The sequence below is a fragment of the Orbicella faveolata genome, unplaced genomic scaffold, assembly GCF_042242905.1.
Source record: "Orbicella faveolata isolate gen_17 unplaced genomic scaffold, um_ofav_v1 contig_48, whole genome shotgun sequence".
NCBI lineage: Eukaryota > Metazoa > Cnidaria > Anthozoa > Scleractinia > Merulinidae > Orbicella > Orbicella faveolata.
This window is the reverse complement of record NW_028301578.1, coordinates 7,465,058-7,477,531: the sequence shown is the minus strand read 5'-3', so window position 1 is coordinate 7,477,531 and position 12,474 is coordinate 7,465,058. Positions and strand designations below refer to the sequence as shown.

The following is a 12,474-nucleotide window of genomic DNA, read 5'->3' as shown; positions in this document are numbered from 1 at the left end:
TCAGTCAGTGAAGCGATTTTCAACCAATCAGCACACATCTTTTCTTCAGGCTATTTTCTAGATATCCTTATTACATGGCTAGCTCTGTAAGTTGCAATATGAAGCAATTCCTGCGATGTGATTGGCTACCTAAGCGGGCCGGCAAAAAAAGATGGCGCCACGATACTTTTTTTTGTTTTTGTTTTTGTTTTTTTTTAAATCTTTATTGAAACAAATTGATATTAATACAGCAATTTAGTTACTTACCTACATAATTATAATAACAACTAATATTACTAATACTAATAATATAATACAACTAATTAGTACTAATAATACTACTACAACTAATGTTATTACAACACTAAAAACACCAATATCACTAACAGTAGACGGTAACCAAAAAAAAAAAATTCCAACAAACTATAACTAAATATTTACAAAATATAATGTAAATAACATGTTAATTAGTGTTACATAGGTCAACATACAGAAAGTGAATGCATATTAACACCGTTAAATAATTAAGCTTTTACAAGAGGCGACACTATCCATTTAGCTTCAAAGAAATCCTTTGTTTTTTTACTATGCAGACTTATATATTTTTCCGTTTCATATTTTACAGCAATTTTCTTTTTAAATCCATATATATTTGGAAGAATTTGACTTCTGCTACAATCCCATAAGTACAATTTCCCAATTATAATTAGATTGTTTAGCAGCTTAGCAGAAGGGGAGTTTTGTGGTATCATTCCAACTAAAACATCTTGCAACGAAAGTCGAATGTTTTCCTTTAAAAGTTGGTGCCAGAATACTTCGAAGTCACGCCAGAAATCTATCGAGTAAGGACAGAGATACAGGAAGTGATATAGCGTTTCTGGTTCAGATGAAAAAAATGAGCACGAGTCGTTCATTTTAAAGCCAATTTTGTAAAGTTTAGCATTAGTGTAAAGAATGGAGTTAAGAATTTTGTATTGAAATGCCTTAACATATGCTTCAAGGGCAACACTATGCGGGATCGTAAAAATTTGTTTAACTTCCTCGAGTGTAAAATGAAATTCATTTTGCAGCTTGTTTACAATAGTTGGAAAAAGAGCCTTTCTGCTTACAAGTAAAGTATAATAGTCTTTAGATTTCTTCTTTGTCACATCAAATATATTTTCGTCAATTTTTAGAGAAAGTTCACTTGTTGTTGATTTATGAGTACTATTTTTTAAAATGGAAGGAATGGAGTGTCGAAGACCAGCCCAAACTAAAAAATTAGTTTTCGAAATCCTGTTAGAAACTAGGGAAAAGGAATCTTTGTTATTTAAATCAAAGGATAGATCGCTGATATGAACTACACCAGCTTCGAAATAGCTTTTATAATAAACTGTTTTATTATTAATGAGTATTTGTTTGTTATTCCAAAGAATATAACGCCAGTTTTTCTCTGTACAGAACATATCTCTAAATTCTGACCACCACTGCAGTAGTTCTAGATAGAATAGAGAAATATTCAGTGGAAGGATGCTAACATCATAGTTGCAATGAAACAAGAAAAGGCCGCCAAAGCGTTCTAGGTGATATGTCAGATACCTTTTCCAGGTGCCATCATTTGAGCTAACTATTCGTTTTAGCCATGCCAATCGAAGCGATATTAACATGCTATCAAAATCAATCATCTTTAATCCTCCGTTGGAGTGTTCATTTATCGCCGATCTACGTGTGACTTTATCAGGACCATTCCATAAGAATTGAAATAATAACTGGTTTAACTGACTTACAAATTCTTGTGGGGTAGGTATTAAAGATGACACATAAACAAACTTCGGGATTAATAGAGATTTGATAAGTGTAATTTTGCCATAAATAGAAAGACCTCTTGAGGACCAAATTCTAGTCAGGTTTTTAATACTGTCTAATCTTTCTATGAAATTCTTTTCAATAAGCAATTTTTGATCATACGTGTAATAAATTCCTAGAGTCTTTATCGGTTCGTTAGGCCATTTAATCCCAAAAGGCTGTGCTTTGCAGTTCCTTGAAGAACCTATCCACATAGCTTCCGTTTTGAAACAATTAATCTGTAAGCCAGAGACAATCTTGAAATCATCTAATAGCCTAAAAGAGCAGTAGCAGAGCTTGTGTCGGCAAGTATTGCTGTCGTATCATCTGCGTATTGAAGAATTTTTGTCTCCTCACTCCCAATAGAGATACCTTTTATATCTTTATTTTGTCGAATCGCAATTGCTAATGTTTCCATAGTAACTACAAAGAGGTAAGGAGAGAGCGGGTCCCCCTGTCGTACCCCACGTTCAAGCTTAAAGTATTCAGATGAAAGTCCGTTGTTTATCACACAGCTTTGTATGTTTCTGTAGAACGTTTTAACCCAATGGATGAAATTAGGGCCAAAATTGAAGGATTTCAAACAATAGAGAAGAAAATCCCATTCTACGCTATCAAATGCCTTTTCAAAATCAATAAATATCATTAGTCCCGGAATACTTTCTTTTGCAGTGAAATCCATAATATCAAAAACTGATCTAATTATTTCGCCGATATATCGGTCTTTCACGTATCCAGTTTGGTTATGGTGTATAATGTTTGGAAGAACATTTTTAATTCTTGTGGCGATCACTTTAGACATAACTTTTGTGTCAACGTTTTCGAGAGAGATTGGACGCCAGTTCTCAATATAAGAACGATCTTTTCCTTTTTTTTTCTATTAGAGTAATTACCGCTTGTTTTTGAGAACAAGACATTTCACCTTTTTCAAAGCTTTCGTTCACGCATTTAAGAAAAGGATCGCTTATTAAAGGCCAGAACAATTTGTAGAATTCTATAGGAATTCCGTCATTCCCGGGAGTTTTGTTGGTTTGAAAACTTTCGAGGATATTGTAACATTCCTCAGCTGAAATTTTGCCTTCGCAGGTTAACATTTGTTCTTCGGTTAATTGAGGTATATTCAAATTCTCTAGAAACTTTACAATGTTGTGACGGTTTTCCGCATCACTATTTGAACTTTTGTATAGCTCTCGATAAAATCGTTTTTGTTCTTGAAGAATGCCAAAAGGATCTGTCTTTACGACGCCGCTGATGACTAGTTTCCTTATATGCTTTTTTACATGATTTCTTTTTTCTAAGTTTAGGAAATATTTGGTACTTTTCTCGCCGTGTTCATGCCAACGTGCTCGGGCACGATACTTGCTTTCGGGAATGCCCGCTGTGACTCGAGCACATAAACCATCCTTCGGTGTTCCTTATCCCATATATGGACCCAGATATAAACACGCAAAAAGGAATATAGCTAATATTAAACGCTCTTGATCCCAACCTTTGGTCAATGATCCATATTTATTATTTAGCAAGGTGGTATTGAGATAGAACTCGATAGAAACATTATGATGGCACAAGCAGAGAGAGTTGACATTTTGTGATCAAAGTAATCAAGTTGTTTTCTGTTTTTCATCGCGGAATTTTCTAAAAGAAATAAGAAAAACATGCTCTACGTATATTTTCCTTTAATTACTTTGTATTTATAACGGGTGCATTATAATTCTTGGAAAACTCAGTTAGAATTTAACTACCCAACATGACACAGTGCCTTATTCACTGTAAAGCTTGACAGGAGGAGGCTTTTTCTCTTTATTGTTGTTGATGGTCTTCACCTTTGGTGCAGGAGGATGAATGCGAGGGAACATGGTAGGCTCAGGTCCTCCCCCATCATTATCGTTAAAATGCTTAATAGGAGGAACCTTCGTCTCCTTACTGTTGTCAATAGTCTTGACTTTTGGTGGTGGAGGGCGGATACGCGGAAACTCCGGAAACTTTTCCCCCTGATCAGTCATTAAAGTTAAATTCGTGATTGCGTCTGACATTTCGTTGATGGGTCGCGATGGATACCAATATGACTTTATCTCGTTTTCTGTTGTTTCTTCAAACTGACCTGCCATAGTGAATGCATAGAGATCTTTATTTGTTAGCTGATCGATAAAGTAGTCTGCGGAGGGGTAATTCTGTTTCATAGCATGCCATTGCCAAGGTAACATATTCTGCTCAATCTGGTTTTTGAGGTATTCGTAGAACGGGATCTCAGCACTTCCAAAAGTGTGCTCTACATTGCTACGATCACCAGAGCCGCGATGATCCTGATGGAAATTGATGGTAGCTCCATGGTAACCGCCTCCCCATTTCATGTAGCCTTCCAGTTTAACGGAGAATGTGGGAACGATGGTAGCTGTGTAAGGAAGGGTCACTTTTTCGGGCTTTTTAAATGCGTGCCATTCTGCAAATGTTTTGGGTGGAAGTTCTTTCTTGTCAGTCACCTTTACAATATGCCAGTCTTGGTTGACAGTGGTATCTTCTTCATCTCCTCCACATTCATAGTTAAAGTTGCTTTTCGCCGAAAAGCCCACGCCACCTGTTGCGCTTGGTGGCTCGTACTCCACGCCAACTTCAATTCCAAATTTTGAATCCCAGCTGGTTCGCTGGACATTTTTCAGGGTACTTGCAACACGCATTTCAATCCCCACTTCGGAGGAATAGCCAGCATTGTTCTTATTGTTAGAGGCGACTTTGCTGTAGCTTCTGTCAGGTGAATTCAGCAACTGTTGTTCCTGATCCACGGGGATGGACTGTTTAACAGACTCTCCGAATTTCACATCTTTCATGGTGTAGGCAAAATTCTCGTACGTGATCTTTAGGCGAACGTCTTTCCTGGGTCCGTCTCCGAGGCACCAATTCGACCTGTACTTGGATTCCCAAGTGTCGCCTCTGCGGCGAAAATCTTCGCCAGCGTACTTAGACCAGCATCCACCAGTCCATGCAAATCCCATCATGTTGGCTAGTTGTCCAATGTAGAACAAGGTGGAATCCATGACGCGCTGTTTCAGTCCGTCCAGGTTGTTAAGTTGGGGAATTTCTGGAAAAGAGCAATGCATCCGGTATTCTTATTTGCAATCATAAGCAATGTTTCTCATCGTAACGCGTCCAGATGTGTTTGATGGGAGCGAGTGGAATGTCTTGAAAGCCTTATTGAATTTTAAAACAAGCTATCCTATGTTCCATACCTAGTTTAGACCCAATTATCAATTGGTATTTGATTTTCAAGAATGGCTTCCTACGTTTGCCTAAACATTCAAGAAAGGATTTAAATTACCTCTACTTAATGGCGCGATTAACAATTGAATCATATTATTCATTATTTTGGATTAACTCCTGTTAAAGAGGTTGTTATTGCAGTAGTGGTGTTGTAAGCAATGTTGATTGGTATTGTAATTTGTAATTTTTAAGTAGTGATAGTGATGTAAGTAACTTTAGTTTTTTGTAATAAGTAATAAAGTGTAGTATTGCAAAAAACAACAACAACAACAAAAAAAAGCAATTGAATCCGGCAATGTTTGTGGACAAGAATATCAAAAAAGTCGAAAGTTCCCTTTTCAACCTTTTGAACCCACCTCCCTAGCTAGTATATCCCGGGGTTAATCATCTAGGTAAACTAAGAGAAAAAGAAAATTTCAAGATACATATCTATTTTTGCACACTTGGAAAATGTGCGTCTTTCTTAAAGTCTGGTTTGTGAATGTCTATTTTAATACTAAACATTTAGCATTCATGTTTAATCCGAGACATCATATCTCCTTGAGGGGCTACGTACGGTAAAAACTCACCATTCCACATACTGCAACATTTAAATTTCTTGATGCTGGACAATTTGCCTCCTGATTGGCGTGTGACAAACCCGGCGATAAAATAGCCTTCTCTTTTACACTCACTGAGGCCGGCTTTGTTAAACGTATTGCTCACATCTTCGTCAAAGCAGTTTCCCTATTCATATGGATGGTGAGATGACTTGCAACATTTTCCCCACTCGATACTGCCCACGTTATTGCCGTTTCCACGATACAAACCTCTCAGAAAGAAGCCTTCCTGGCATTGGCTCGTCCTGCTCGTAAGATACATTTAGAATTACAATAACTGTTGCCAATATCGTGCATAACGACGACATCAACAACAACAACAACAACAACAGCAACAACAACAACAACGGCAACAATAATAAAGAGCAAAAAGAACAACATGGGAACTAAATCAACAACTGAGACAGCCACATCTTCAAATCAAGAAAAACAACTGCAGCAACAAGAACCACGACAACTTTAGCAACAACAACAACAACAACAACAACAACAACAGCAAAAAGAAGAAGAAGAAGAAAAGAAACAGCGAACCAACAACAACGATAGCAACACAACAGCCAAAATAACACGAAAAAGCCGCATTTAGCTAAATGTAGAATTAAATAGTCGGGCCAAAGGAGTTGTCCTTGAGACCCGAGTAGGTTATCTTCTATAAGTGTGGGTAGTGCAAGAGCGTTGGAGCGTAAAAAGAGAGTGTTGCTGCGTTACTGAACGAGACGAATTTTCAAGCGGGTCAACGTTATGGCTTGGACGTGTGCCCAGCCCCTAAACCATCCTTTTATTTGCCTGGTATAGCAATAGAGGATCTAGACTTGTCTTTTGTATCATTCACAATTAACTGAAACAAACTTCAACAAATCCCTCGAAAATATGTCACCGTTTATGTCGGAAGAATTTTTTCGCAAGAAGAGTAGACGAAAACAATCTCGTTCCCAAAGGCAGCGATCCTTTTGGTCAGCAGCAGAATTAGAGAACTCTGAGCCAGTATTAGTCAAAGCGGTCACACTCTTTAGGCAGGTTTATGATCAGTTACTGAACTTGAACCCTTGCGCGCAATCAAACCGGAACCGGGATTTTCTGCTTCTTTGAGTTCGTACAGGGCCGTCAGGAGTTCGGTAGCCGCTGACTGAAAAAGCGCGGGCTCTGGGGAGGAGGTTGATGGCAAAAATAAAAAAAAAAATTAAAAAAAGAAAAAAAAAAGAAAAAGAAGATGGATTGAATCACGTCACTGGTCAGGAAGTAAGAAGAACTATGACTAAATAGGCCATATTCGTATTCTCGGTATTGGACTGGAACTAGCTTGCAATGGAGGCTCATGAGGGGGGATATCACTACAAAGAAGTTAATTAACTTGCATTTGAAAAGACTCCACCCGTTAGCCTCAGTTGCAAGCTATTTTCAGTCCAGTATCGAGAACACGAATATGGTCTATTGTCTTACTGGTCCATTGAGCTGGTCCAATCAGGCATCTGACATATTGTTGGTGTGTTCCAGGAAGTTCGATCGCGCCCGCAGCATTTGGCTTTCTTTATTCCCTGCAAGTTGTCCGTGCCATCCCGTTCAAAGCCGACGGGATTGTAATATCCAGAGGATGATTCGCACTGTGTTTCTCCCTCTCCGTTAAAGCTATTGCTCCAATCTTGTAGAAAACATGAGCGTGTTGCAGCTGAAGAAAAAAAAATGCATTTGAATGTAATCATAACCATTTGTGAATCATGTCAATTGAGTTGATATGCATTGATAACGGACACATTTTACCGTTATGTGCTTAACGGACTAAAGAGACGTAGAGAGGAAGTGTATGAGCACATTTGAATCCATATCGGGATGAAGTGAGTCAAATTGAATCAAGCTCAGCTATTGTAGGTTTGAAAGTTTTTTAATTTTTCCCTTTAAACTGTTAATGTTCCTTTGACTGCAGTTGAAAGACGTTTCCGTCGCTGCAGTCAAAGAATCTTTGAAGGAGATGGGATTAAAAAGTTTAACTTTTTGAATTGGGATTAAAGCAAGTGGATTTTCCAAGCAAATGGAACGGTTTGTGTGTGTCAGATACCAAATGGATCGAAAATTACGAGGAGATCGAAAAAAATACTTTTTTATCGCTATTTTATCGTACGTTGTTATTTGCTTCTGTTATGTTGAGATTCTAAAGGCTACGGTTTCAATTTATATGTCACGGTCATCAGTTGTCAATTATTAGACTAAATTGTCTAAATAATGGTACTGAACGTGGTTGTTAACGTTACTAGCTGGTCAAAAAGTAGAGAACACTTTATATTGTTCGTAGTTTTTCTGTTCTGTGATCCTGATGCGCAAAACATTTCGCAACGGGTAATTGTTTTTTTTTTTTTTCCTTTCTTGTATTGTTGTCGCCAGTTATGACGCTTAACTCAAGTATTAGTAGTGCTTGGGACTTGGATATGAGATCGGGACGTTTGAATTTTGAAGAAACTGAGATGAAAATTCTTCATAGAGTGACCAGGTGTAAATTCCTTTATCGTTAGATAATTGCTTTTCCTCCGCATTCAGTTGGATTCATGCAAATGTCTTTATTTATTTTTTTTAATGTTATTCAGGCATGAAGTTTCAAATTTAATTTTCCTTGTTTAAATTATACACTTGCTCATTTTTCTCTTAGCCTTATCTTGCTTTCGCCTGGTGATTACATTAAAAGCTCCGTAAGAACGGAAAGACAAATTTGTCATTAACATTTTGATTGGTCAACGCATAACTCAAGTATTTTTATTTTTTTTCAAATTCACGTTTCGTGCTTATTCTTTTAACGTCCTATACCCTTATTCGTGGACTTGTAGTCATTTCTAAATCAAAACAATTACAAGTACTTACTTGAAAAGGATGCAAACAAGCCACAAAGCAGAAAGACCATCCAAATTGGACTGTCGGCCACATCGTAAACTGGAACTCTCTTTGTTTAAGATATGGCTGCAATAAAAAAGATATATACTAAGAAAATATTTTTTCGATTTGCCCTAATTCCTGATTAGGCGAGTTGGGATTTAACATACTGGAGGCGCTTCCCATTCAACCTAAAAAACCGGAACTTTCACAACATCTAAAAAGAGCCAAGTGGTACGGAAATTTCGGGAAAGTTACCTGGAATTCCGAAAATTGTCGTATTCCCAAGGTGCGAACCGTTCAACGAAAATTCCAGAATTCGGGGAGAGAAAAATGACATGGACAGGAAATTCTTGGTAAGAGAGTTTCGAAAATTTGGATATACAGATGCATCGCGAATTTGTCATATTTTCTCGAAATTTCGGAAAATGCTGTTCCATTGGCCAGTCGAAATTTTCGAAAATGTAACCACAATTTCGTCTGACAGCACAGCGCACACGATTCTGCCTTTACTGGGTCCTTATATTCTAAAATATTAGTTACGGCGTCTGAAAGAGCGAAGTCGATTTACGTTGCTGTATCTGAATAATCCGGGAGTCCCAAAAACTGAATTACGAAATCAGTTGAGTTTGATTGTATACTAATTTCCAACATTGGATTTTCAGGTGAGTAGCATCCTGAGGAAAGAAAAAGCTCAATTTTTACGATGGCATTCAACTAGAGTACGTTGAGGAGGAATAACAGTTTTAATGAGCACAATGGCAAAATTATAACTGTTTTAATTACTTATAGATTCCTGCAGACCAAGAACAGTAAACTCCCCCAGATTAATTTTTTCGTAGCGACATGAGTTAAACCCCATGAATTAAATGTTTGTTCATGGCGAAAGACTGAAACGTTTGTGGGGCGAAATAATTACAGCAACTAACACTGAACACACTTTGAAAGTCTGCCTTGTCCACACGACTACAGGGTAAAAGCGATAACGGGATAACACTATTTTAGAAAGTTAAGCAATGCATTCAATCATCTTTCTAACACTCACCACCACGATTGAAGAACACTGTTTCCTCTTAGCCAGGCTGTATCATGGGCCTTGCGGATTTAATATGTAGCCATAACGAGATCAGCGGCTCAGTGACAGCTTGCTACAGGCACCCGCAAACTTTGTAGTTAATTTCACACTACGCTGAGCTTCTCGTGGACAGTGCACTCCTGGACAACATACAATACCCTAAATTCGCGGTATAAACCTCCGAGGAGATAACAAGTAAAGTATCCAAATGAAATGTATACTAACATATCACATAACTTTCATCTCTTTCTCGTGTGATTGAAAAGAAAGCGAGGTGATAAGTAAGCAAAAAAAAAATCACCTTGTCTTTGCTAATTAAACTGGCGCCACGGTTATGAGTTTTCTTTTGCTCTAGGCTCATGAACTATTAAAACGACAAGATTATTGAAATTCACAAGCAACTGATGCTCTAAGACATTCTATTCAAACTTTACTTCATCCAAAAAACAACAAAGACAGAAATACGAAAAAACTCAGTATCGTATCCTATTGACTTTTGCTTGCATAGTATAGCAACAGTTTTTCTTTATGTTATTTTATGCCTTTTCTTGTTATGAGGGAAGCCTCTCTCTTGTATAGATTTTATTTTCATTTACTCGAGGTCAGGATTCAACGATCATGCTAAATACTACAGAGCCTTTTTTTATCTGTTTTACAGTTGAACAAAGCTTTGACTCCTTAGACACTCAGGTAAATCGGGCCGTGTCATTAAACCTTCCAATAAAGAGATTTAAGTGGCATATCAGTTCAAGAGCAGTAATTAGTACGATATTAGTAAGACTAATTAAGTTAGCCATTGTTTCGCTATTCGAGCCTGCACTAAATCATATGGCCAGCTGTTCAGACATCATTTAATTTTTTTCGCTAAATGGCCAAAGCAATGTCCTGCTGTGACCTTTTTCTACTTTTCTCTGTATCGAAAAAGGATAAGTTTGTTTTTGTCTGTTTGTTTGTTTGCTTTTTTTTTTTTTTTAACACAGCTACTTTCTTTGTAAATACTACATTTAATCTTCTTTGTTTTGGGTATTTGCCGTCAAACAACAGCTGTGGAAGAAAGCGCGATCATTTTGATTGTCCTTCTGAAACTTCTTACCACAATGAAACACGATCAAAATGCCGGTAATTCAATAACCGAAAGGGCATAGCAATGAACGTCTCAAATACCAAATTTACATTTCCTTCTATTGATTTGTTATCGACTTGAAAGACCAGAAAATTCACTTTAATTGACATAAACGGCAGGTCAGGGTTTACTGAATAAAAATGGTGTTTTTATTTCGTCGTAAATGTGTAACTCTATATTCATTCATTTTTGTGACACTGATTGTAAATAATGATGTGGTTAACCAAAAATGTATGAATTCCTTCATCGAGCCAAATTTTGCTCATTAGAGGCTAAGAATGGTCAATTGGACAGAATTATGGAGAAAAAGAAAGTTTGGGAGAAAATTTTGTGCTTTTCTTAAAAATATCAATTTTTTTTTTGATAAACATGGAAAGTGTTTAAGCTTACCTAAGTGTTTTCTGGTGTTTTTTTTTTCACTCACTCTGTCCGAGAGAGTTTCGATAGGTGTCATCTATTTCAAGTTTACCACATTACATAAGATATTTTTCAAATAACAAGGAAAGCTTCTCTGGTGCTTTTTTTACTCACTCTGTCCGAGGGAGTTTCAATAGGTGTTATCTATTTCAAGCTTACCACATTACATAAGATATTTTTAAAATAAAAAGGAAAGGTTTGGAAAGTTTCACCTTAAAAATAGTGACTCAAACTCTCCTCAGTGATTAATGAAGAGAAGTGCAGTTGAGACTGACCAAATGAGGCCCAATCTGAGAATCACAATTAGCTATGGAATTGCTGGGAATAAATATATATTTTAGAGTCATCTCTACTAGTTGAACCAAATGTACGGCTGATAAACGTTTTTTAATTTTTGTTTATTAATGTCGCCTTCTCTTTGATTAGAGTCAAACATACCAGAAAGCCAAGTTTTAGTCCGGTAATGTGATGTACTGTCAAAACCTTGCGAAAATAGCACTGAATGGTATATCTGCGGAAAAGGCGATATTCTGATAAGTGATCCCATAAGTGGCTCAAAACAGGGTTAAATAAAACTCAATGAATACCAGTAAGTATTACCAGTAGGTAAATCACTCGAGTCCTTTGTTGGAAGGTTTGGTTTCTTCAATCGTTCAATCGTGAACTTACGCGTTAATGAAAGGTCCAGTGAGTTAGAAAATTACTTTTGGTTCGGTTAATATTTCGCTATTGTGTGTTTCTTGTAGCATTATTAGGCTACACGCACAATCACCAGCAGCTTGTTTAATTAAAACAGCAAGACAAGTTTTACTCGTTGCCTATTTCCTGGTTAATAATACATAGCTTAATTTAATGGTCCGCAGAAAACTTACATTTTGTCATTGTAGTTTGTCAATTTATTCGCTCAACGCATCTGAGTCAGGTAAGTCACAAATGTTTCAACTCTATTTCCCACCAAGATACGCTTACCCAGAACTTGAAATAATGCTTTTATTTTGGGATGGCAAATAACAAATAATCAGTAAATTTCTAGCGCATTTAGATTATATAAGTAGCTACTGAACACCGAAAGCTCTCCCTCCACTGGAAAAATATCTCTAAACAATGAATACCAGTAAGTAGTACCAGTAGGTAAATCACTCGAGTCCTTTGTTGGAAGGTTTGGTTTCTTCAATCGTTCAATCGTGAACTTACCCGTTAATGAAAGGTCCAGTGAGTTAGAAAATTACTTTTGGTTCGGTTAATATTTCGCTATTGTGTTTCTTGTAGCATTATTAGGCTACACGCAGAATCACCAGCACCTTGTTTAATTAAAACAGCAAGACAAGTTTTACTCGTTGCCTATT

General features: G+C 37.0%; 1 protein-coding gene and 1 long non-coding RNA gene across 2 annotated transcripts in view; both read right to left on the bottom strand.

The window, feature by feature from the left end:
- Window positions 1–12,474, bottom strand: part of LOC149096275 (uncharacterized) — a 49,584-nt gene that overhangs the window by 8,270 nt on the left and 28,840 nt on the right. The gene's annotated exons all lie outside the window — the stretch shown is intronic.
- Window positions 8,234–10,036, bottom strand: LOC149096281 (uncharacterized). The gene is made up of 2 exons (XR_016204570.1): window positions 9,559–10,036; window positions 8,234–8,600 (listed from the first exon to the last, which is right to left on the bottom strand). It is a non-coding gene; the product is annotated as an uncharacterized LOC149096281 (long non-coding RNA).